We start from the raw sequence: 23,632 nt of genomic DNA, 5'->3' as shown, positions 1-23,632 counted from the left end.
CATAATAAACCATTAAAAGGAAGCACATACACCAAAAGTCTTACATTCTCTGATCTTTAAGTCGATCATCAAAATTTTCTAGACCTTTTTCCTTTCTATTTCAGCACTAGGGATTGAACCCAGGGCCTCCTACATGCTAGACAAGTGTTCTACCACTGAGTTACACCTACAGACCCAAATTTTCTTAGATTTTTGAAGACTTGAAAACAAAAATCATTTCAAATCATGCCACTCAAACACAACCCATGTTTCTAATGAGGTACACCAGCCAACTTTAAGCCTCTTCTTCTCCAGGTCTTACCTAAAATAATCCTCCCTAGTTTCTTGAAATTTTATCAGTAATATTTTGGCCCTATGTTGCTTCAATGGGCAGAAGACAATATTAAAATATGCTAAAAATCTATAGTGAAAACATGGTAGAATAAGTGAGTTTCCTAAATTCTCAGGGGCCTTAATGGAAACAATAATGAGCTGGACAGTTTCATGTGGTCATTTTTTCTCTGAGGCCGGTGTCTCTGATTTGATTTTCCTAGCAGCTTCCAGAACAGAAAGTGGGTTTATTTTGTCTCCAAATTCTTTTTCTCTGTGCTCAAGAAGAATGCCCTGCTTTCCTTGACCCACCATAAAATCTCCCCCAAGGATGAAGCCTTCACCTTCTAAGTTTCCAGAGAAGCCTCCATTCCAGGCCTGGAAGAAGTTGAACCACACATCCAGAAGGGAAAAATCTCATAAACATCATCTTGTGCCTTTGTGGACCACAGAACTTTTTCTTTTCATCTAGGAAGCTGTCTCCCTTGAAATAAGGCTGAAAGTCTTTCACTTCAGTCCCATCATTTTTCTTTACCACTGCATAGACAGGAACACCCAGGTCATCCAACTTGGGATTCAGGGAGGACAGGTCCATAGCTTCCTCTCTACAGGGAAAACAGCTTGACCTCCACACAGCCATAATTAGTTGCACTCTTTTCCTATTGCTTCTTTGCTTTGAAAGTCCTTGTTTCCTTCTCCAGTGTTTTCAGGTCTATATCTTCAAGATACTCCAGTGCTTGGACAGAAACATATCTGTGTTGGCCAGGAAGAGTGCGAAGGCAGCAGCCCCCAGGGTTTCTGCATTAATGGACCACATTCCCATGGTGAAGACACTTGAGTCTTGTGCTGCAATGGACCTCACCTCTGCTGATATCACGGGCCTCACTAGAGCACTACATGCAATGCCTGTCACCAGGACTACCTGTCTGGCCCTCTTCGCCTGAAATTCCTTTCTTTTTTCTTGTGATTACTTGTATTCACTGCTAATATTCCCCATACCTAGTGTCTCTGATTTTATTCTTTCAATATATTTCTTTCACATAGGGGTTCTTGTGTCATTTCTTACCCTACAAATTACAATCAAGTATTTCCCAGAATCATGATAAACATGAGAACACTGCATCCATCATGCAATTCTATACAAAAACATCTACTTAAATAACAATTTCTATAAAATTCTATATTAGTACTGAGAGTGTACCTCAAATGATACAGGGAAGCCAGGTTTTAAATTCCCACTGTGCCTCCCGAATGATATCAGCAGACGTTAGGTTATGTATTCAGCTGAGGTACAAATAATTCTTTAAGAATATTATATCCATCCCAATGCAAAACACAACAGACTGAGGAAATAGGGGTCCAACCACAGTTCTCTTTTTCCTTCACCTCTCAGTTTTCCAGGAGACAATGTAGTTGACTTGGAAAACACCCAGGTATACAATAACACTTCATTTGAATAGAGACTCCTGTGTGCCCCAGAAGGCTACTCTCTGAAAAAGTCCACTGCAGTTGACAATTTGAATTTCATACCATTAAAACCTGGTGAGCATTTTCTTTTTCAAGATCTTGCTGATGAAATACCCATATCAGCACATTCATGGGAATGATATAACCTATCAGTTCCTGAGAGTTGTCTCATCTACGGGAATACCTCCTCTTAGGAAATGGAGGACATGGGGGAGGACTGCTGAATGCCACCTCAGCTTCATACTAAAGACTCTTGTTGGAAAGAGCTTCCACTTCAAACTGGTACTTTTCATACTGTGTTCTAGTCACTTGATTTAACAAAGGAGAAAATACTGAGAAATTAGGGAGTTGGTACTATCCACAGAGGCTCTTCTGGTCGGACTCTGTGAAATGGATTGAAGGAAAACCATACCAAGCCAAACAACTGCTAATGAATTTTTAATCGCAGTTTTGGGAAAAATATTGCAAGAAGCCTTGGTTGCATATCAAGACCCATGGTCCTAATGGGTATCATGAGAGAAAGATTTATTCCTATTTAAGGGGGAAAAGGATGTAGCTGAAGCTTCAGCAGAAAAATATCCCTCTGACCCATGGGGGCCTGGGCATGAGGACAGGCAGCCACATATGAAATATTACAGAGATTTTGGTTATCATTCACATCTGAAACACAAGCCATTACAATTGCCATCTACTCATTCCGTTTTCACTCTTCCTATTACCTCTGGCCTTTTCCTTTGAAACTGTCAAAGCAGCAGATATCTGGGCCAAATGCACAGCCCAGTGGAAGTGTTGTATCTTGGCAGTTATCTCAGGTATGGATAGGCTAAGGAAAGAGATACTTAAGGGTACTTTAGGGAAAGCCAGTTTCCCTAAATTAGGGAATGCCTAAGTGAGTTCTATAGACCCTGTTTGTAAATATAAATAGGCAAAGGGAAGAGGTGATGGCTTATGTGGTTTGTGATCCATAGCAAGATATTTCCCAGGAGAAAAAAGAGGAAAAAAAATTCATCCAATTTTTACCCTTTCCCTAGTTACTTTTGCAGCAATTTATCTCAAGATTTATTACAATGTGATTAGTTGCAGAAAGTCATATCTATACAACTCTCATTTCTTTACTTCCCTTCAAATTTCCACTAAACTGCTTTTGATCTTTCTAAAGGAAATACCTAACTTGGTCACCACTGCTCCTGGAAATGTAAAGTCAGGGATGCCAGAGCTACAATATTCAAAGAGGAAGGGGTGGTCATTTGTCATACTGACTTTGAAGGGTGGGGATGATCCAGGCTGCAGTGAGAGAATGCACTGTTTCTCTTCCGAAGGAGTATGTCTGGGTCTTTTTCAACATGGGTTTCAATGAATGACTTCCCTAAAATCCTGGCTGTCAATACCACCTGATGTCACAGGAAAGAGGAATGAGAGCATGAAAATGTCCCACTTCTCATGGCAACCAAAGACAGTTTTGTCCTGGTCACATCAGACAATATCAAGACAAGAACAGGCTTGGGTATGATTGAAAGAGCATACAAGAGCTGAGCAAGTCCCAAGGAACTGCTCTTTTCATAAAATGTTATCCTAAAATTCTCACCAGGAGCAGAGGAGCCAGGGTGTGTTGGGAGGCACAGACACTTGGATCTTTAATCAGACCACATACATCCAGGACAAAGGACCCCACTGAAGACTGATGGACCTCAGTATCCTCCAGGAACACTAGGTAGTACAGTCCTCTTTGGACAGCATGAGACATCATGGCTAACCAACCACCCAGCTCCTGCTTTAAGCAATTACCCATAGAACATCTAGTAGACTGGGAAAGCAGGAGGGGAGCAGGAGGCTTAATGTGTAACCAAGTTCATCACTCTTTCCTGTGGAATTGACCTTGGAACAAACTCCTCAAGTTGGAGATTTGTAAGTCAGGAAACTGACCAAGGTGCAGTGCTTCTCAGCAGGTTAGGTGATGATTGAATTGGAAAATATCATACCATCACTGCAGGGATAACCCTCCTTTCCTCGAACATCCAAACACGAGACAGCTGGAAACTGGGAAGTTTGACTTCTCTGTTGAGTTGGGTGCCTGCTCTAATCCCTAATGTGGAGAGGATAGAGTCACTCACTGAAAGTGTTGGATGGAGGCTAGGAGAGAGCCAGAAAGAGATGAGAGATATTCTGTACTCACTTTGCCTGCCTGGCTCTATCTCCTTTGCTGCTGCCTTACAACTAAGCAGCACTCATGAATTCCCTTGGTATCAGTTCCAATGGACCCTTCAACTCACCTTTTTTTTTAAATTTATATTTATTGTAAACAAATGGGATACATGTTGTTTCTGTTTGTACATGAAGTAACAGCATACCATTTATGTAATCATACATTTACAAAGGGTAATGATGTTTGATTGATTCTGTTATGTTTTCCTTCCCCCCACCCCTTCCACCCCTCTTTTCCCTCTATACAGTCCCTCCTTCCTCCATTCTTGCCACCCTCCCTCCCCCCATTATGTGTCATCATCCGCTTATCAGCGAGATCATTCATCCTTTGGCTTTTTGAGATTGGCTTATCTCACTAAGCGTGATATTCTCCAATTATATCCATTTGCCTGCAAATGTCATAATTTTATTATTCGTTATAGCTGAGTAATATTCCATAGTATATATATACCACACTTTCTTTATCCATTCATCAATTGAAGGACATCTAGGTTGGTTCCACAGTCTGGATATTGTGAATTGAGCAGCTATGAACATTGATGTGGCTGTATCTCTGTAGCATGCTGATTTTAAGTCCTTTGGGTACAGGCCGAGGAGTGGGATAGCTGGGTCAAATGGTGGTTCCATTCCAAGTTTTCTAAGGAATCTCCGCACTGCTTTCCAGGGTGACTGCACTAATTTCCAGCCCTACCAGCAATGTATGAGTGTACCTTTTTCCCCACATCCTCTCCAACACCTATTGTTGCTTGTATTCTTGATAATCCCCATTCTAATTGGGGTGAGATGGAATCTTAGTGTAGTTTTGATTTGCATTTCTCTTATTACTAAAGATGGTGAACATTTTTTCATATGTTTGTTGATTGCTTGTAGATCTTCTTCTGTGAAGCATCTGTTCATTTCCTTAGACCATTTGTTGATTGGGTTATTTGTATTCTTCGTGTAGAGTTTCTTTGAGTTCTTTATAGATTCTGGAAATTAGAGCTCTATCTGAAGTATGAGTGGCAAAGATATTCTCCCACTCTGTAGGCTCTCTCTTCACATTACTGATTATTTCCTTTGCTGAGAGAAAGCTATTTAGTTTGAATCTATCCCAGTTATTAATTCTTGCTTTTATTTCTTGTGCTATGGGAGTCCTGTTAAGGAAGTCTGACCCTAAGCCAACAAGTTGAAGATTTGGACCTACTTTTTCTTCTATAAGATGCAGGGTCTCTGGTCTGATTTCAAGGTCCTTGATCCAGTGTGAGTTGATTTTTGTGCAGAGTGAGAGATAGGGGTTTAGTTTCATTCTGTTGCATATGGATTTCCAGTTTTCCCATCACCATTTGTTGAAGAGGCTATTGTTTCTCCATTGCATATTTTTGGCACCTTTGTCTAGTATGAGAAAATTGTATTTATTTGGGTTTGTGTCCATGTCCTCTATTCTGTACCATTGATCTATCTGTCTATTTTGGTGCCATTACCATGCCATTTTTGTTACTATTGCCTTGTAGTATAGTTGAAGTTCTGGTATTGCGATACCCCCTGTTTCATTCTTCCTGCTAAGAATTGGTTTAGCTATTCTGGGTTTCTTATTCTTCCAGATGAATTTCATGATTGCTCACTCTATTTCTGTAAGGTACATCATTGGGATTTTAATTGGAATGGCATTGAATCTGTATAGCACTTTTGGTAGTATGGTCATTTTGACAATATTAATTCTTCCTATCCATGAACATGGGAGATCTTTCCCTCTTCTAAGGTCTTCCTCAATTTCTTTCTTCAATGTTTTGTAGTTTTCATTGTAGATATCTTTTACCTCTTTGGTTAGATTGATTCCCAAGTATTTTAATGTTTTTGAGGCTATTGCAAATGGAGTTGTTTTCCTCATTTCCCTTTCAACTGTTTCATCGCTTGCGTATAAAAATACTTTAGATTTATGCATGTTGATTTTATAGCCTGCTATTTTGCTGAATTCATTGATGAGGTCTAGAAGTTTTCTGGAGGAGTTTTTTGGATGCTCTAAAATAGAATCATGTCATCAGCAAATAGTGACAGCTTAAGTTCCTCTTTTCCTATTCATATCCCTTTGATTTCTTTAGTCTGCCTAATTGCTCTGGCTAGAGTTTCAAGGACAATATTGAATAGAACTGGTGAAAGAGGACATCCCTGTCTTGTTCCCGTTTTTAAAGGGAATGGTTTTAGTTGTTCTCCATTAAGAATGATGTTGGCCATGGGCTTAGCATAAATAGCCTTTACAATGTTCAGGTATGTTCCTACTATCCCTACTTTTTTTAGTGTTTTGAGCATGAAGTGGTGTTGTATTTTGTCAAACGCTTTTTCTGCATCAATTGAAATAATCATGATTTTTCTTCTTCAGTTTATTGACATGATGGATTATGTTTATTGATTTATGGATGTTAAACCATCCTTGCATTCCAGGGATGAACTCCACTTGATTGTGGTGCACAATTTTCTTAATATGTTTTTGGATACGGTTTGCCAATATTTTGTTAAGGATCTTTGCATCTATATTCATCAAGGATATTGGTCTAAAATTTCTTTCCTTGATGTGTCTTTTCCTGGTTTGGGTATGAGGGTGATATTAGCTTCATAGAATGAGTTTGGTACGTTACCCTCTTTTTCTATTTCCTTGAATACTTTGAGAAGTATTGGAATGAGATCTTCTTTGAAGGTCTTGCATAACTCAGCTGAGAATCCGTCTGGTCCTGGGCTTTTCTTGGATGGTGGGTTTTTAATGCCTTCTTCTATTTCATTGCTTGATATTGATCTGTTTAAATTGTGTATGTCCATGGTTAAGTTTGGGAGGAGGATATGTCTCTAGAAATTTGTCAATATCTTCAGTAGTTTCTATTTTGTTGGAATACAGATTTTCAAAGTAGCTTCTCATTATATTATGTATCTCAGTGGTGTCTGTTGTGATATTTCCTAAGGGTTTGTCTATTTTGTTTACTTTCTCAAAGAACCAACTTTTCATTTTGTCAATTTTTTTAATTGTTTCTTTTGTTTCAATTTCATTGATTTCAGCTGATTTTAATTATTTCCTGTCTTCTGTTCTTTTGCTGTTCTTCTGTTCTTCTTTTTCTAGGGCTTTGAGCTGTAATGTTAGGTCATTTAGTTGTTGAATTTTCATTATTTTCTGGAATGCACTCCATGCAATGAATTTTCCTCTTAGTACCACTTTCATAGTGTCCCAGATATTTTGTATCATCATTCTCATTGACCTCTAAGAAATTTTTTATCTCCTCCCTGGTGTTTTCTGTTATCCATGTTTCATTCAATAGCATATTATTTAGTCTCCAGGTGTTGGAGTAATTTCTCTTTTTAATTTTGTCATTGATATCTACTCTCAGTCCATTATGATCTGATAGAACACAAGGCAGTCTCTATTTTTTTGCATTTCCTAAGGGCTGCTTTATGGCATAACGTATGGTCTATTTTCGAGAAGGTTCCAAGGGCTGCTGAGAAGAAAGTGAATCTGCTCAATGATGGATGGAATATTCTATATATGTCTATTAAGTTTAGGTTATTGATTGTGTTATTGAGTTCTATGATTTCTTTGGTTGGTTTTTGTTTGGAAGATCTATCTAGTGGTGACAGCAGTGTGTTGAAATCACCCAGAATTATTGTGTTGTGATCTATGTGATTCTTGAAATTGAGAAGGATTTGTTTAATGTACAGGGATGCACCATTGTTTGGGGCATAAATATTTACTATCATTATGTCTTCCTGATTTATGGTTCCCTTAAGCAGTATGAAATGTCCTTCTTTATCCCTTCTGACTAACTTGGTTTAAAGTCCACTTTATCTGATATAAGGATGGAAACACCCGCTTTTTTACTGAATCCATGTTCGTGGTAGGTTTTTTCCCATCCTTTCTCCTTTAGCCTGTGGATGTCTTTTTCTATGAGATGAGTCTCTTGCAGGCAGCATATTGTTGGGTCTTTCTTTTTAATCCATTCTTCCAGTCTATGTCTTTTGATTGATGAGTTTAGGCCATTAACGTTCAGGGTTATTATTGAGATATGATTTATATTCCCAGTCATTTGGGCTTATTTTTCGTTTTTAACTTGGCTTGGTTTCTCCTTTGAGTGGTTTTTCTCCAAGGTAGTTCCTCCCTTTGCTGACCTCCATTGTTGTTTTTCATTTCCTCCTCATGGAATATTTTGTTGAGGACATTCTGTAGTGCAGACTTTCTATTTGTTAATTCTTTTAACTTTTGTTTATCATGGAAGGAATTTATTTCATCTTCAAATCTGAAGGTTAGTTTTGCTGGGTATATGATTCTTGGTTGGCAACCATGTTCTTTCAGAGCTTGAAATACATTGTTCCAGGCCCTTCTAGCTTTTAGAGTCTGGGTTGAAAAGTCAGCTGCTATCTGTATTGGTCTCCCCCTATATGTAATCTGATGCTTTTCTCTCACAGCCTTCAAAATCCTATCTTTATTTTGAAGGTTAGTCATTTTCATTATAATGTGCCTTGGTGTGGATCTGTTGTGATTTTGTGCATTTGGTGTTCTGTAAGCCTCTTGTATTTGATTTTCCATTTCATTCTTAAGATTTGGTAAATTTTCTGATATTATTTCATTGAATAGGTTGTTCATTCCTTTTTAAATTTTTTTTTATTATTTTATTGTAAACAAATGGGATACATGTTGTTTCTCTGTTTGTACATGGCATAAAGGCATACCATTTGTGTAATCATAAATTTACATAGAGTAATGCTGTTTGATTCATTTAGTTATTTTTTTCCCTTCCCTCCCACCCCTCCCACCCCTCTTTTCCCTCTATACAGTCCTTCCTTCCTCCATTCTTGCCCCCCTCCCTAACCCTAACTCTAACCCTAACACTAACCCCTCCCACCCTCCATTATGTGTTCATTCCTTTGGTTTGTATCTCTGTGCCTTCCTCAATCCCAATAATTCTTAAATTTGGTCTTTTCATAATGTCCCATAGTTCTTGGAGATTCTGTTCATCATTTCTTACCATCTTCTCTGTTTGGGCAACTTTATTTTCAACATTAAATATTTTGTCTTCATTTTCTGAGTTTCTGTCTTCCAAGTGGTCTAGTCTTTTGATGATGCTTTCCATTGAGTTTTTAATTTGGTTTATTGTTTCCTTCATTTCAAGGATTTCAGTTTGTTTTTTGATAATCTCTATCTCTTTGTTGAAATGGTCTTTTGCTTCCTGCAGTTGCTCTTTCAGCTTATTGGTATTATCATTCATTTCCTGCATTTGCTCTCTTATCTCAACCTTTTCTTCGTGAATCATCTTAATCATGTATAATCTGAAGTCCTTTTCTGACATTTCTTCTACCTTACTGTCATTGAATTCTATTAGTATAGAATCTATATTTGTTTGGATCATTTTCTTCCCTTGTTTTTTCATGTTGTTCATGTATCTTCCCCTCTAGCAGTGCAGATCTGGGGTATTGCAGATTCCCCCTATAGGCTTATAGTGGCCCTATAGGTTTCCAAAACCCTTTCTTTAAGGGGAGATCAATATTAGCAGTGCCCAATTCAGACACTATGCAATCCTAGACCAAATAGCCCCTATGAGGACAATAACAAATTGTCATAATAAACAGAATGAGTTCAAATATTATCTTCAGTAAAACAAACAGATTTGCAATAAGGTCTGCAGTTTCTAATGGAGGACAAAGAGGATGCAGAGGGATGTAGAATGTGGCTGTTAATGGGATAAGAAAAGGATATATAGAAGTTCTAGAGAATAGAAAGAGTGAGAGTGTAATCAAAAGAAATTGGATGTTAGCATACAAAAAAGGGAGAAAGAGACTCTGAGGGAACAGGTAAACAAAAGGAAAAGAGAGCAAGAAAAGTAAAGAAATAAAAACTTAAAACTTTCAATAAGGAGAAAAAAGAAAATCTAGAGTATAACAGTCATATAGTAATGAAACCTCCCAGAGTTCAGTAGCCTGATGCATGAGAGGTACCTGACAATGAGCTTCAAACCTCCAGGAGGCGTCTCAGGATGGGATTTGCTCCACCTAAAGATGGGAGCTATGGCTTCCAGGATTATCCAAGATGGCTGCTGTGGCTTCGAAATGTGTTGGCAAATGGGGAGCTGCAGCTCAGGGTGTGGCTGTGGTCAGCAGGAGGTCCTAGAGGCGGGATGCGGTTGGTCAGGAAGGGGTCCTGGAGGCTGGGTGTGTTTGGTGTGGTTGTGGGATCCTGGAGGTTGGGTGCAATCAGTTGGTCTGGGGTCCCAGTGATAGGGCGCAGTCAGTTGGTCTGGGGGTCCTGGCAGCAGGGAGCTGTCCATCCATGTGAGGGCCCCAGAGGCAGGGAGTGATCAGTTGGCTGAGTGCTCCTGGAGACGGGGCTCAGTCAGTCCGGCCAGGGGTCCTATGGGGCCTGGATGTTGTCTCACAATGGCGGCAACCACGTGTAACCAAACCTGCAGGTACTGTAGCAGTTAACTTCCAGGCAACAGCAGGCAGCTGGTGCTCCATTGGCAGTTGGCTATCAGTTCTCTGGCTTCTGTTGGACAATCAGGAGGTGAACCTCATGTGTTGGGTGATGGATAGGTGTAAGGCAGGCGATGGATAGGTGTAAGGCAGGCGATGGACAGGTGAGAGGCAGGCAAATGGCGGATGATAGATGCCTGACAGTGAGCAATCTGCACTCAAAAAATGCATCGATATGCTGGCAGACTGCAGGTGGTCACAGCAGACAAATGGTGTAAAGAGCAGGGGATCGATAAGCAGCAAAAACTGCCTCACCAAGAAACAGATATCCTCTGCTTGAAACCGGAGGTATGGAGTAACAAGGTACACAGCCTCCCTCTAGTCCACCATCTACTCAACTCACCTTTAGATACCAAATTATCTGGCCAATCTGTCTTCACATAAGAGTACATCTTGTTGACCTGACTACTGCCTGTCTGGCACAAGGCCTTCTGTGACAATGTCAAGGGTTCCTTTTACCAACCACTGGAGGATGCAGACTACAGGCCAGTGTCACATCCCTGATGCTTCAAAAAAGAGATATTATCAAACATCATTGCCCTATGTAAACGTATGATAACACAAATGGTATGCCTTGTCTCCATGTACAAATAGAGAAACAACATGTATCCCATTTGTATACAATAATAATAAAAAATACGATAGAAAAAAAAGAGATATTGATGGATAAACAAGTGCCTGTTGGTGGCATAATGAGCACAGTTTAAAACCACATACTACCATTTTCCTACATGAATCATGCTGAAAAAGAGGAATGGTATACAGGATCAAAAATGGAAATGTAAAGGGCATTTTGGGGCCACACAATGCAGAAGGTGGTTGGAGAAGGAAACCAACTATAGTGAAGAGACACTAAAAGAAACTGTCACTTGTAATTATGTCCCCCAAAATTCCAGACATTTCTTTAGTTTCAAAATGCTATACAAATACAGCAAGAAGTAATTGAGAGATCATTCTGTAAGCAAGAATAATTGCTGACAATAGTAAAACAGGCAAAGAACATCAATGCCCTAGCAAATTTCTGACTCTTTCCTGTTGCTTGCAAGTTATGGTTGATTACACATATGCTGATTTTACTTTTCTGACACATGACATATGAGAAAAGGTTTTCCTTACACCAGAATAATTACACCAAAGCAGTTAAATATAAACAAGTACAAATTTGAAAATGCACAACTGAACAATGGCTCAAATAAACAGTGCACAAAAAATTCTAAAATTTAAACAAAAGGAAGTCTATAAAAATACAAAATTGAAAACCCAGTATGGGCAAAGCCTGAATGAAAAAACATAAAATTTCAAAGAGTAACTAAAGGTGCAATACAAATTACTGAGGAAAAAAAGCAGATACAAAGAATTTCCAAAATTCAAAATCATTTTTTGATAATTGCTTACATCTTCCAGAAACATGCCACATACCTACCTATTGTCTCTGATTTTATTCTTTCAATGTCAGATCTTCCAAATAGGAGTTACTGTGTCATTCCTTACCTTAAAACAATTGTAGTTATGTGTTTGCTCAATGGTGAGATTGTTACCCTGGAAGAGAAAGTGTTGCACAGTGCAAATAAGGAATCTAGGGTATGTGGACTTCACAGAATTTTTTCCCCTGAACTGCTCAGAACTTTCTCACATTCATCCAGAAATAAATCATGTAGAGCTCCAGCCTTACAATGAGACTACTTTTCAAGTTTGGGAATATATTTATTCTCATATATCGGTTTCCTTGTGAACTTGGGTACAACAGGTTACCCATTCAATTTGTTTTTCTAGTGTCATTTATGATCTCTTGGTGTTATATAATTCCAGTTTTTTGAAGTACTTAAAATTTTTAATTTTTTTGATATGCATTCTTTTCTAAGTAGTGATTAGGTCCAATGATTAATTTACAGAATGGTAAATGGTAATCCCAGCTAGACAAAAATCATGTTTTCTGAAACTTAATTTTTAAAACTTGTATGTATACATGTGTCCTTTGTGCATTCCACAGGACATATTTCTCAACCAGTACTCAGTTGAGAAGTTTAATGTTGAAAAAGATCTCTCCTCATCCCAAAGAAAACAAACCCCTCCTCCTTCCCCCACCCCAAAGAACCCCAACAACTTAAATTTTCAAGTCAATCTTTCCTGAGAAGATGTTACAACTATAGTTTTTATTTTTCTGGCTAACTGAATTACCCTTCTGCCAGCCACATGGAGTGATCAAGGATGACAATAGCGATATTTTCCCATAACAATATTTTAGTGTTTAACATGTACAATGTCAGACTTATTTTTCACTATGCCTCCAACTTTTTAAGGCTGCACAAATAAAATGTTTCAAATCAATATCAAACAAGAGCACCTCTCCAGAGCAGTGAATGTTGATGATGGCAGATAACTCAGAATATTTTTAACCCTTCCTGCTGACCAACTCTGCAAATGGGAATTCATAAAAGTTTCAAGCTGGTAGTAGGATGAATGAAATGTGTGTTTGAAGAAAACTTCCAAAATAACAAATTTCTTACAAACTTGATGGATTCTCAATAAAAGCCTGAAGAAGAATTGAATCTTTGCCTCTGGATAAGAGCAGGGACCTGGGAGAATTTATGAGAATTTATTTCCCATGTCAGGAAGAGCCCACAGGCTCCATACCAGCCTTTGGAAATCTGAACCAAAAGAACTAATTTCAGGGAATAAAGTGAGATATTCCCAGAGAAAATTAATTCAATATTGGAGCTGCAAAACAAACTGCCATGAATCATGCCTCTTGCATAAAAACCATTATGTGGAAACCATTACTTAAAGAAATGAACGCCAACATGAAACAACAAGTGGTCTGTGTAAATTATCTTGTGGTGCTGTACTTGGAAAAGGCCATAGCGAATTTGCATTTCTTTTAGTTTTGTACTAATTTTGGAGGGTGCAATTCACTTTCATTAGATACACTTCAAACAGGAAAAGAATTTCACATGTTATATTAGCACCTGTTTTTGAACTTTATTCAGCAAATTATTTAATTTAGCAGGAAATTATAATAGCAGCCCACATGCAAAATTCATTCTACCTCTAGTAGTCTGCATCCTCAGTGGTTTTCCCAAAGAAAGACAGTAGAATTACAAACGTCTTCCAGATTGCACATGTTTAAAGCATTGTCCTCAACAGCAGCAAGGTTGAGAGATGAACTTGTACACACTGATTGGATCATGAGAGTTCTGACATCTGCAGTTATTTAGGCCATTGAGAACTTAATGAACAAGTGGAAGGGAGTCACTGGTTGGAAGAAGTCTGTCTACTAGAAATAACTCTGAACTTGATTGTCTTCTCCATGTATATTCTTCTTTCTGTCCTGCCGGGCTGCCATGAATTTAGCAGCTTATCTTCATGTTCTTCTTCCACAATGTGATTTTTTTTGTCATTTTATTGTAATTTAATTCTTTGCAATTTATGTACTTCAATGCATTATACACGTAGATCAAAGGACATACACTTTAAAATATTTTTGTTGCCACAAAACCTGCACCACCAGTTCTCTTTTTCTGGTCCTTTACATCTTTCTTCAGTTTCCAGTTCATATTTGTTTGTCCAAGTTTAGATGACAATCAGGACAGGGAGGGTATGCTGATTTCTCTTCAGAACTTTACATTTCTTCTTCCCATTTAAGAGATAGATGATAGAGACATTAAGAGTTTTCTTCCCTATTGGTTTACAGCTTTTAGCAACAAACCAAAAAATAAGCAAGCAAAACTACCCAACCAAAACCAAATGTAACAACAAAAACATTGCACAGCCATCTTAATATGTAGATGAAATAATACAAAGGTATTGCCTCTGTCAATGTTCATTACAGGGCTTACCAACATTAGCTTAAATGTCTGGAGCTGAGCCAGAGATGATGGCACATGCTTGTAATCCCAGAAACTTGAGAGGCTGAGGCAGGATAATCCTAAGTTTCAGGCCAGCTTTAGCATTATGAAGCCCGCTCCAAAATAAAATATAAAAAGACTTGGGGATGTGACTCAGTGATAAGATCCCCTGGAGTTCAATGCACAGTACCCTACCCACACACAAAATCTTCAACTCACAGTCTGCATATATCTGTGTGATACATTATCCCTTTCTCTAAAAACTCGGTTGTGCGTATTTCATAGGAACATTTTCTGTCTTAAATTATTGACACTCTAGTCTCTTCAAGAAAATACACAGTGTGCTAATCTAATCTTTTACTTGTTGTCAACAGTCAAAGGAAAAATCCTTTCCTATATTCTGGGTAAAATTTTTTAGGCATAGCTCTTCTTGATTCCTGCCTATTACCAACCACAATAAACTCAGATTTTACCTTTGTTTTGTACACCTTGTTCTAATACCTCCTCTCAAAAAGAGATGGATAACTATTATTTCTACCATTTAAAAAAAGTTTTCATTAATGTGTTATACATATGGTGGAGATAACGTTGACATATTCATCAATGCTTATAACATAATTTGCTTATTTCAAACACCAGAATTTCCCCTTTTTCTTCCTCTCCTCCTTTCACCTACTTCATTTACTCAACCAGTCTTCCTTCTATTATTTGCTTTTTTACATTGATGCATTAGTCTTCCACATAAACCTGGAATTCATTGTGAAGTCTTCATGCATGCACATAGCAGAATTAATGCCAATTTTCCTCATACTGTTACATGAATTACAAATTGAAGGAATTACAAATTCCCAAATTCATTCCAGGACACCAAAAACAGATAAAGACACATTAAGCAAAGACAACTACAGACCAGTATTCCTGATGAATGTAGATTTAATAATCTTTATTAAGTTATTAGCAATCTGTATTAAAAAAAAACACTAATAACATTGTACGCCATGATCAAGAAAAACTCAAAGTATTGCCTCTAAAATCAAGAACAGGAAAAGGACATTCACTTTCACCACTTACATTCAACACACTTCTGGAAACTCTATCCAGATGAAACAGGAAAGAGAATGGAAATCAGAAAAAGAAAACTTAAAGTTGCTCTTTTTGCTTGACACAATGTTATACTAAGAAGACCTAAAAAAAAATTCTACCAGAATTTTGAGAGCATAAACAAACTCAGTGAAATTGCAGAATACAAGATAAACATATGGAAGTCAATATCTCCTGTACTCCAATAATGAATCTGCTGAGAGAAATAAAAAAGAAACTATTCTATTAACAATAACTCAAAAATACATATGTACATGCATATACAAATACATATTTTGGAATAAATCTAACAAGGGAGGCGAAAAAACCTCTAAAATAAAAAGTATAGAATACTGAGGGAAGAAATTGAAGAAGATCTATCAAGATGAAAAACCTCTCATGTTTTTGTATATGCAGAATTAATATAATTAAAATAAGCATGCTACCAAAGGCAATATACAGATTCAATGCAATTCCCATAAAAATACCAAGGATGTTCTTTACAAACTTAGGACAGTGTTAAAATTCACATTAAAAAAAAACAAGAGATCCAGAACAGTCAAAACAACAGTGAGCAATAAGAGTGATCCTGGAAGCATCACCTTTCTTATCTCAGCATATTCATCAATGCTTATAACATAATTTGCTTATTTCAAACCCCAGAATTTCCCCTTTTTCTTCCTCTCCTCCTTTCACCTACTTCATCTACTCAACCAGTCTTCCTTCTATTATTTGCTTTTTTACATTGATGCATTATTCTTCCACATAAACATAGAGGGGTACTAACAAAAATAGCACAGTATTGACATCAAAATAAACACAAAGACCAGTGGGACAGAGAGGAAGACACAGAGCAAACTGACATAGATGTAGTCATCTGATACTCGGCAAAGTTGCCAGAAAAGTATGGTGCAGAAAAGACAGCCCTTTAAGCAAATGGTGCTGAGAAACTGTATGCGTGTGTAGAAGAAGAAAACTAGACCCTATTTTACACTACACAAAATCAAATTGAAGTGGATTGAAGACCTAGAAATTGGATCAGAAGTATGGAAACTGCTAGAAGAAAGCACTGAGTCAATGCTGCAGCATATTTATCCCTCTTATGCCCTGTTCTCTCAGTGCTCAGATTCTTTATGCCTTTTGATTGATTATCTTGACTGATGTAGAAATTAGCGACTGAAGTTTGAGTGACTCCTGATTTGAACTGCTGCTCTCTTCTCAGGCATGAGCCTTAATTTCACTTCCTGAATTATTATTGTGTTGTTTTGTGTGTGTGTGTGCGTGTGTGTGTGTGTGTGTGTGTGTGTGTATACAGACTAAATATCCAGTAAATCACCATACTAAATATAAAAACAAAGCTTTAACATGCAGCAAACTATCCAGGAAAGCAAACCCCTTCTCAAAAAAAGCAACCCAGGAAGCAGTATGCTATATATCAGACTTGCAAAAGGCACGTTGCTATCTCTAGTGAAAATCAAAAAAGCTGAACAATTACTTGTGTCACAACTGACCAGAAATGCAAATGACTTGATTAATAACTGACCAATTTCCCAATTTTTATCCCTGTTTCCAACTTATAATCAAGCATATAAGATATTCTGCTACTAATTAGCCTCCAACTTTCTGTGCCAACAACCTCCCATCAGGGCACATCTCAAACATCCTTCCCTTTTCCACCACAAAGCATTCCCACCCACTCTCTGCCCTTCAATCTCTCCCAAACACACGTGACCATGACTGACTCCCTCATTACACAAGCTCAGAATTCAACTTTGTTATTCTCATGTGGCTGATCTTTGCTTATTTCCAGTGTTGTATATGGATTACACAAAGAATATCAAAATGGAACAAATAAATAAAATCAGAGTGGAGACCCACTTTTATGGGAACAAAAACTGAGCTGCCTATTTGGGATTGAAAGTCTAGGAAATTTCAATGTCTTTTTTTTACACTATCTCCACTTGTAAACAAAATGGATGAAGAGGGTAGCTATGGGTTTGATTTCTGGAGTGTGTTACAATTGCAGACCTAGTTACAAGTTTCTATAATCACAATCACTTGGGCAGATCTATAGGAAGTTTGTCTTCTCTGACACATCTCTAGTGCTCTTAGCAAACTATCACAGCTAAGTCATTTAAGGTAGTCTTTATAACTGCTGTAGTGTTGATGCTGTAACTACTTCTATAGAGTGTGGTACTTACATTGCCTTCACTGTTTCTTTTGTCTCAGTGATTTTTGTTAAATGACTACAATGTAACTTCATTATTGGTTTAAACATGAAACAAAAGTTTATCAAGGTTGTGCATAATGCATAGGAAATTGGGTGAATAAAATATATTTTCATCATTTTCCTGCAGGAATTTTTTTCTGATAGTGCATTTGATATCTACATATGAAAAATTAAATACCAGGATAAGGCAATTATGTGCCCAATGTCACAGGCAGTGTGTGATTGAATCTCAAATTAAAACAAAAATGCTAGTTAGGCTTCTTAATTGCTACAAAAGGAATCAAAATCTTGGTGCACTCATAATCCTGACTTCACCCTCATAAGTCCAAGTACAAGCACTCAGGCCTTGTCAGAACATATGTGAGTCTCTTATCACATATTAGCTCACAGAAATACTCTTTGTAGAAAATAATTGAAATGTATGTTTGAACCATTTTAATAGATATTCCTATAGTCTTTTTCAAGCCACAACACTGTAATAACATACTACATAATACTACATACATACTACACTGTAATAACATACTAGTTCACAGAACCATGCTCCATGAGTCAGAGTTTAATAATAAGATATGCCTTTAGGCAAGAGCACAGTAAGGAATGAACTCACAAAACCCATTATCCTATTAGCCATAGGATGTTACTCAGGCATGTGTTCATGATATTTTTTCAGTTTTTCTTTTATTAAGTCTAACCAAATAAATTATTTTAAAGATATATCACAAAAATCTTTAATTGAGAATTGTGTGTCTTTTTTTCCAATAATCTTATAAAGAATATCAATCTCCTTTATTTATTTTAAAGAAAATAAATTTAAAAACTTAAACTTGTGTCAGTAAGCATGCTAATTAAAATGATATCTGAAATGGAATATGGTAAAAAGTTAAGGAAATATGGAAGGAAAGCAAGAAAGAAAGAAAGAGAAGAAGGGAAAAGACTGTATGGTGTCTGTTTGGCTCCTAATACTCACCTTTGGTCCCTAGTATTCCAAGTCCACTTGAAATTTTTCTCTGCTTCTGTATTGGCAATCATTTTTGGTTTAGTAATTGAATTTTTAAGAATTAGATTCTCTTTCTCTGTGTTTTTCCTTTGAACAAAAGTTATTCCATTTGCATTCTTGTACTTAGTTTACATACAAACCAATCATAGAAGCCCACTAACTGGGAATAAGTGGTCAATAACCAATGCAATTTCTATTCAATTAAAATTGGTATGAACACTTAGATATGGTTGAGCACATAAGTCAGTAAGTATCAATGGTGCCAGGTAGGAATGATTGATATGGCATATGGTGAAAAATCACTGCACCAGAGGAATAAAAAATACATGCTGGATGAATTTGTCTTCCTTTCCAACAACTTCAAAACTATTTAAATATCACAATGCAAATGCTTTTTCAGTTTTCTTTAGTAAACATGTTTCATTATCATAGATTTGTAGAGTTTCATTCTATGAGGAGAATAGGAAATGGGTCTAATTGAGTGCTGTGGTTCCAGGTCTGTGTACAAACCAGGAAAAGGGCAGCAGCTACGACCTTATTAGAAAACTATTTTTTTCATTTATCAATATGGATACTATGATGAAGATATTTTCTCAAGTCACACAATAGTTAATGGCAGTAAAAAGATTCAAATGCAAGTTTATATGATTAAAAATGCTTACTCTTTCATGCCTAATGTTCTACATTCTTGTTATTAAACACTTTTTTTCATTGTAAACAAATGGGATACATGTTGTTTCTGTTTGTACATAGAGTAAAGCAATACCATTTGTGTAATCATAAATTTACATAGGGTGATGTTGGTTGATTCATTCTGTTATTTTCCCCTTCCCCCCACCCCTCCCATCCCTCTTTTCCCTCTATACAGTCCTTCCTTCCCCCATTCTTGCCCCCCTCCCTAACCCTCACTCTAACCCTAAAACTAACCCCTCCCACACCCCATTATGTATCATCATCCACTTATCAGCGAGATCATTCTTCCTTTGGTTTTATGAGACTGGCTTATCTCACTTAGCATGATATTCTCCAATTTCATCCATTTGCCTGCAAATGCCATAATTTTATCATTCTTTATGGCTGAGTAATATTCCATTGTATATATATGCCACAGTTTCTTTATCCATTCATCAACTGAAGGGCATCCAGGTTGGTTCCAAAATCTGGCTATGGTGAATTGAGCAGCAATGAACATTGACGTGGCTGTATCTCTGTAGTATGCTGATTTTAAGTCCTTTGGGTATAGACCAAGGAGTGGGATACCTGGGTCAAATGGTAGTTCCATTCCAAGTTTTCTAAGGAATCTCCATACTGCCTTCCAGAGTGGCTGCACTAATTTGCAACCCCACCAGCAATGTATGAGTGTACCTTTTTCCCCACATCCTCGCCAACACCTGTTGTTGCTTGTATTCTTGATAATCGCCATTCTAATTGGGGTGAGATGGAATCTTAGGGTGGATTTGACTTGCATTTCTCTTATTACTAGAGATGTTGAACATTTTTCCATATGTTTGTTGATTGTTTGTAGGTCTTCTTCTGTGAAGTGTCTGTTCATTTCCTTAGACCATTTGTCGATTGGGTTATTTGTAGTCTTGGTGTTGAGTTTTTTGAGTTCTTTATAGATTCTGGAGATTAGTGCTCTATCTGAAGTATGATTGGCAAAGATTTTCTCCCACTCTGTAGGCTCTCTCTTCACATTGCTGATAGTTTCCTTTGCTGAGAAAAAGCTTTTTAGTTTGAATCTATCCCAGTTGTTGATTCTTGCTTTTATTTCTTGTGCTATGGGAGTCCTGTTGAGAAAGTCTGGTCCTAAGCCGACATGTTGAAGCTCTGGACCTACTTTTTCTTCTATAAGATGCAGGGTCTCTGGTCTGATTCTGAGGTCCTTAATCCATTTTGAGTTTAGTTTTGTGCACGGTGAGAGATATGGGTTTAGTTTCATTTTGTTGCATATGGATTTCCAATTTTCCCAGCACCATTTGTTGAAGAGGCTATCTTTTCTCCATTGCATATTTTTGGACCCTTTGTCTAGTGTGAGAAAATTATATTTATTTGGGTTTGTGTCTGTGTCCTCTATTCTGTACCATTGATCTACCTGTCTATTTTGGTACCAATACCATGCCATTTTTGTTACTATTGCTTTGTAGTACAGTTGAAGTTCTGGTATTGCAATACCCCCTGCTTCATTTTTCCTGCGAAGGATTGCTTTAGAAATTCTGGGTTTCTTATTCTTCCAGATGAATTTCATGATTGCTTGTTCTACTTCTGTAAGGTACATTGTTGGGATTTTAATTGGATTTGCATTGAATCTGTATAGCACTTTTGGTAGTATGGCCATTTTGACAATATTAATTCTGCCTATCCAGGAACATGGGAGATCTTTCCATCTTCTAAGGTTTTCTTTAATTTCTTTCTTTAGTGTTCTGTAGTTCTCACTGTAGAGGTCTTTCATCTCTTTTGTGAGATTGATTCCCAAGTATTTTATTTTTTTCGAGGCTATTGTGAATGGGGTAGTTTTCCTAACTTCTCTTTCTGAAGATTCATCACTTATGTATAAAAATGAATTAGATTTATGAGCATTGATCTTATATCCCACTACTTTACTAAATTCATTTATGAGTTCTAAGAGTTTTCTGGTGGAATTTCCTGGTTCCTCTAAGTATATAATCATATCATCAGCAAATAGGGATAGTTTGAGTTCTTCTTTTCCAATTCGTATCCCTTTAATTTCTTTGGTCTGTCTAATTGCTCTGGCTAGAGTTTCAAGGACGATATTGAATAGGAGTAGTGAGAGAGGGCATCCCTGCCTTGTTCCAGATTTTTGGGGGAATGCTTTCAGTTTTTCACCATTTAGAATGATATTAGCCATGGGCTTAGCATAGATGGCCTTTACAATGCTAAGGAACATTCCCACTATCCCTATTTTTTCTAGTGTTTTGAGCATGAAGGGGTGCTGTATTTTATCAAATGCTTTTTCTGCATCTATTGAAATAATCATGTGATTCTTGACTTTAAGTCTACTGATATGGTGAATGACATTTATTGATTTCCTGATGTTGAACCAACCTTGCATCCCTGGGATGAAACCCACTTGATCATGGTGCACTATCTTTTTAATACATTTTTGTATGCGATTTGCTAAAATTTTGTTTAGAATTTTTGCGTTGATGTTCATTAAGGATATTGGTCTGAAATTTTCTTTCCTCCATGTGTCTCTGTCTGGTTTAGGTATCAGGGTGATATTGGCTTCATAGAATGAGTTTGGGAGGGTTCCCTCCTCTTCTATTTCATGGAATACTTTGAAAAGTATTGGAATGAGCTCTTCTTTAAAGGTTTTGTAGAACTCGGCTGAGAAACCATCAGGTCCTGGACTTTTCTTTGTTGGTAGGCTTTTGATGACTTCATCTATTTCATTACTTGAAATTGGTCTATTTAAATTGTGTATGTCCTCCTCGTTCAGTTTAGGTAATTCATATGTCTCTAGAAACCTGTTGATGTCTTCGAAATTTTCTATTTTGTTGGAGTATAGATTTTCAAAATAGCTTCTAATTATGTTTTGTATTTCAGTCGTGTCTGTTGTGATATTTCCTTGTTCATTCCGAATTTTGGTGATTTGGGTTTTCTCTCATCTTCTCTTTGTTAGTGTGGCTAAAGGTTTATCAATTTTGTTTATTTTTTCGAAGAACCAGCTATTTATTTTGTCAATTTTTTGTATTGTTTCTTTTGTTTCAATTTCATTGATTTCAGCTCTGAGTTTAACTATTTCCTGTCTTCTACTACTTTTGGTGTTGGTCTGTTCTTCTTTTTCTAGGGCTTTGAGCTGTAGTGTTAGGTTGTTTATTTGTTGAGTTTTGCTTCTTTTATTAAATGCGCTCCATGAAATAAATTTTCCTCTAAGTACTGCTTTCATAGTGTCCCAGAGATTTTGATATGATGTTTCTTTGTTCTCATTTACTTCTAAGAATTTTTTAATTTCCTTCCTAATATCTTCTGTTATCCATTCATCATATAATAGCATATTGTTTAATCTCCAGGTGTTGGAGTAATTTGTTTTTTACTCTTTCATTTATTTCTAGTTTCAACCCATTATGATCTGATAAAATACAAGGAAGTGTCTCTATCTTCTTGTACTTGCTAATGTTAGCTTTGTGGCATAATATATGGTCTATTTTAGAGAAGGATCCATGTGCTGCTGAGAAGAAAGTGTATTCACTCTTGGTTGGATGGTATATTCTATAAATGTCTGTTAAGTCTAAATTATTGATTGTGTTATTGAGATCTATGGTTTCTTTGTTCAATTTTTGTTTGGAAGATCTGTCCAGTGGTGAGAGAGGCATGTTTAAATCACCTAGTATTATTGTATTGTGGTCTATTTGGTTTCTGAGATTGAGAAGGATTTGTTTGACATATATGGGTGAGCCACTGTTTGGGGCATAGATATTTATGATTGTTATGTCTTGCTGATTTATGGTTCCCTTAAGCAGTGTGAAATGTCCTTCTTTATCCCTTCTGATTAACTTTGGCTTGAAGTTCACATTATCTGAAATGAGGATGGATACCCCAGCTTTTTTCCTGGGTCCATGTGCATGGTAAGATTTTCCCATCCTTTCACCTTTAGTCTTTGGGTATCTCTTTCTAAGAGATGAGTCTCTTGCAGGCAACATATTATTGGATCTTTCTTTTTTATCCAATCTGCCAGTCTATGTCTTTTGATTGATGAATTCAGGCCATTAATATTCAGGGTTATTATTGAGATATGATTTGTATTCCCGGTCATTTGACTCATTTTATTCATTTATTTGTTTATTTTTGACTCTACTTGGTTCCTCTTTATTTGAGAGTTCCTTTAGGATATCTCCTCTCTTTGCTGATTTGCTTCTTTGTTTTTCATCCCTTCTTCATGGAATATTTTGCTGAGAATGTTCTGTAATGCTGACTTTCTTTTTGTATATTCTTTTAGCTTTTGTTTATCATGGAAGGATTTTATTTTTTGTCAAATCTGAAGGTAAGTTTTGCTGG

General features: G+C 37.0%; 1 pseudogene; it reads right to left on the bottom strand.

Moving 5' to 3' along the window:
* Positions 1–489: 489 nt before the first annotated feature.
* Positions 490–1,147, bottom strand: LOC124975476 (peroxiredoxin-like 2A; annotated as a pseudogene).
* Positions 1,148–23,632: the final 22,485 nt, after the last annotated feature.

The sequence above is a fragment of the Sciurus carolinensis genome, unplaced genomic scaffold (genome assembly GCF_902686445.1).
Source record: "Sciurus carolinensis unplaced genomic scaffold, mSciCar1.2, whole genome shotgun sequence".
Lineage (NCBI taxonomy): Eukaryota > Metazoa > Chordata > Mammalia > Rodentia > Sciuridae > Sciurus > Sciurus carolinensis.
The sequence above is the reverse complement of the archived record's forward strand: the minus strand, read 5'-3'. Positions and strand labels throughout refer to the sequence as shown.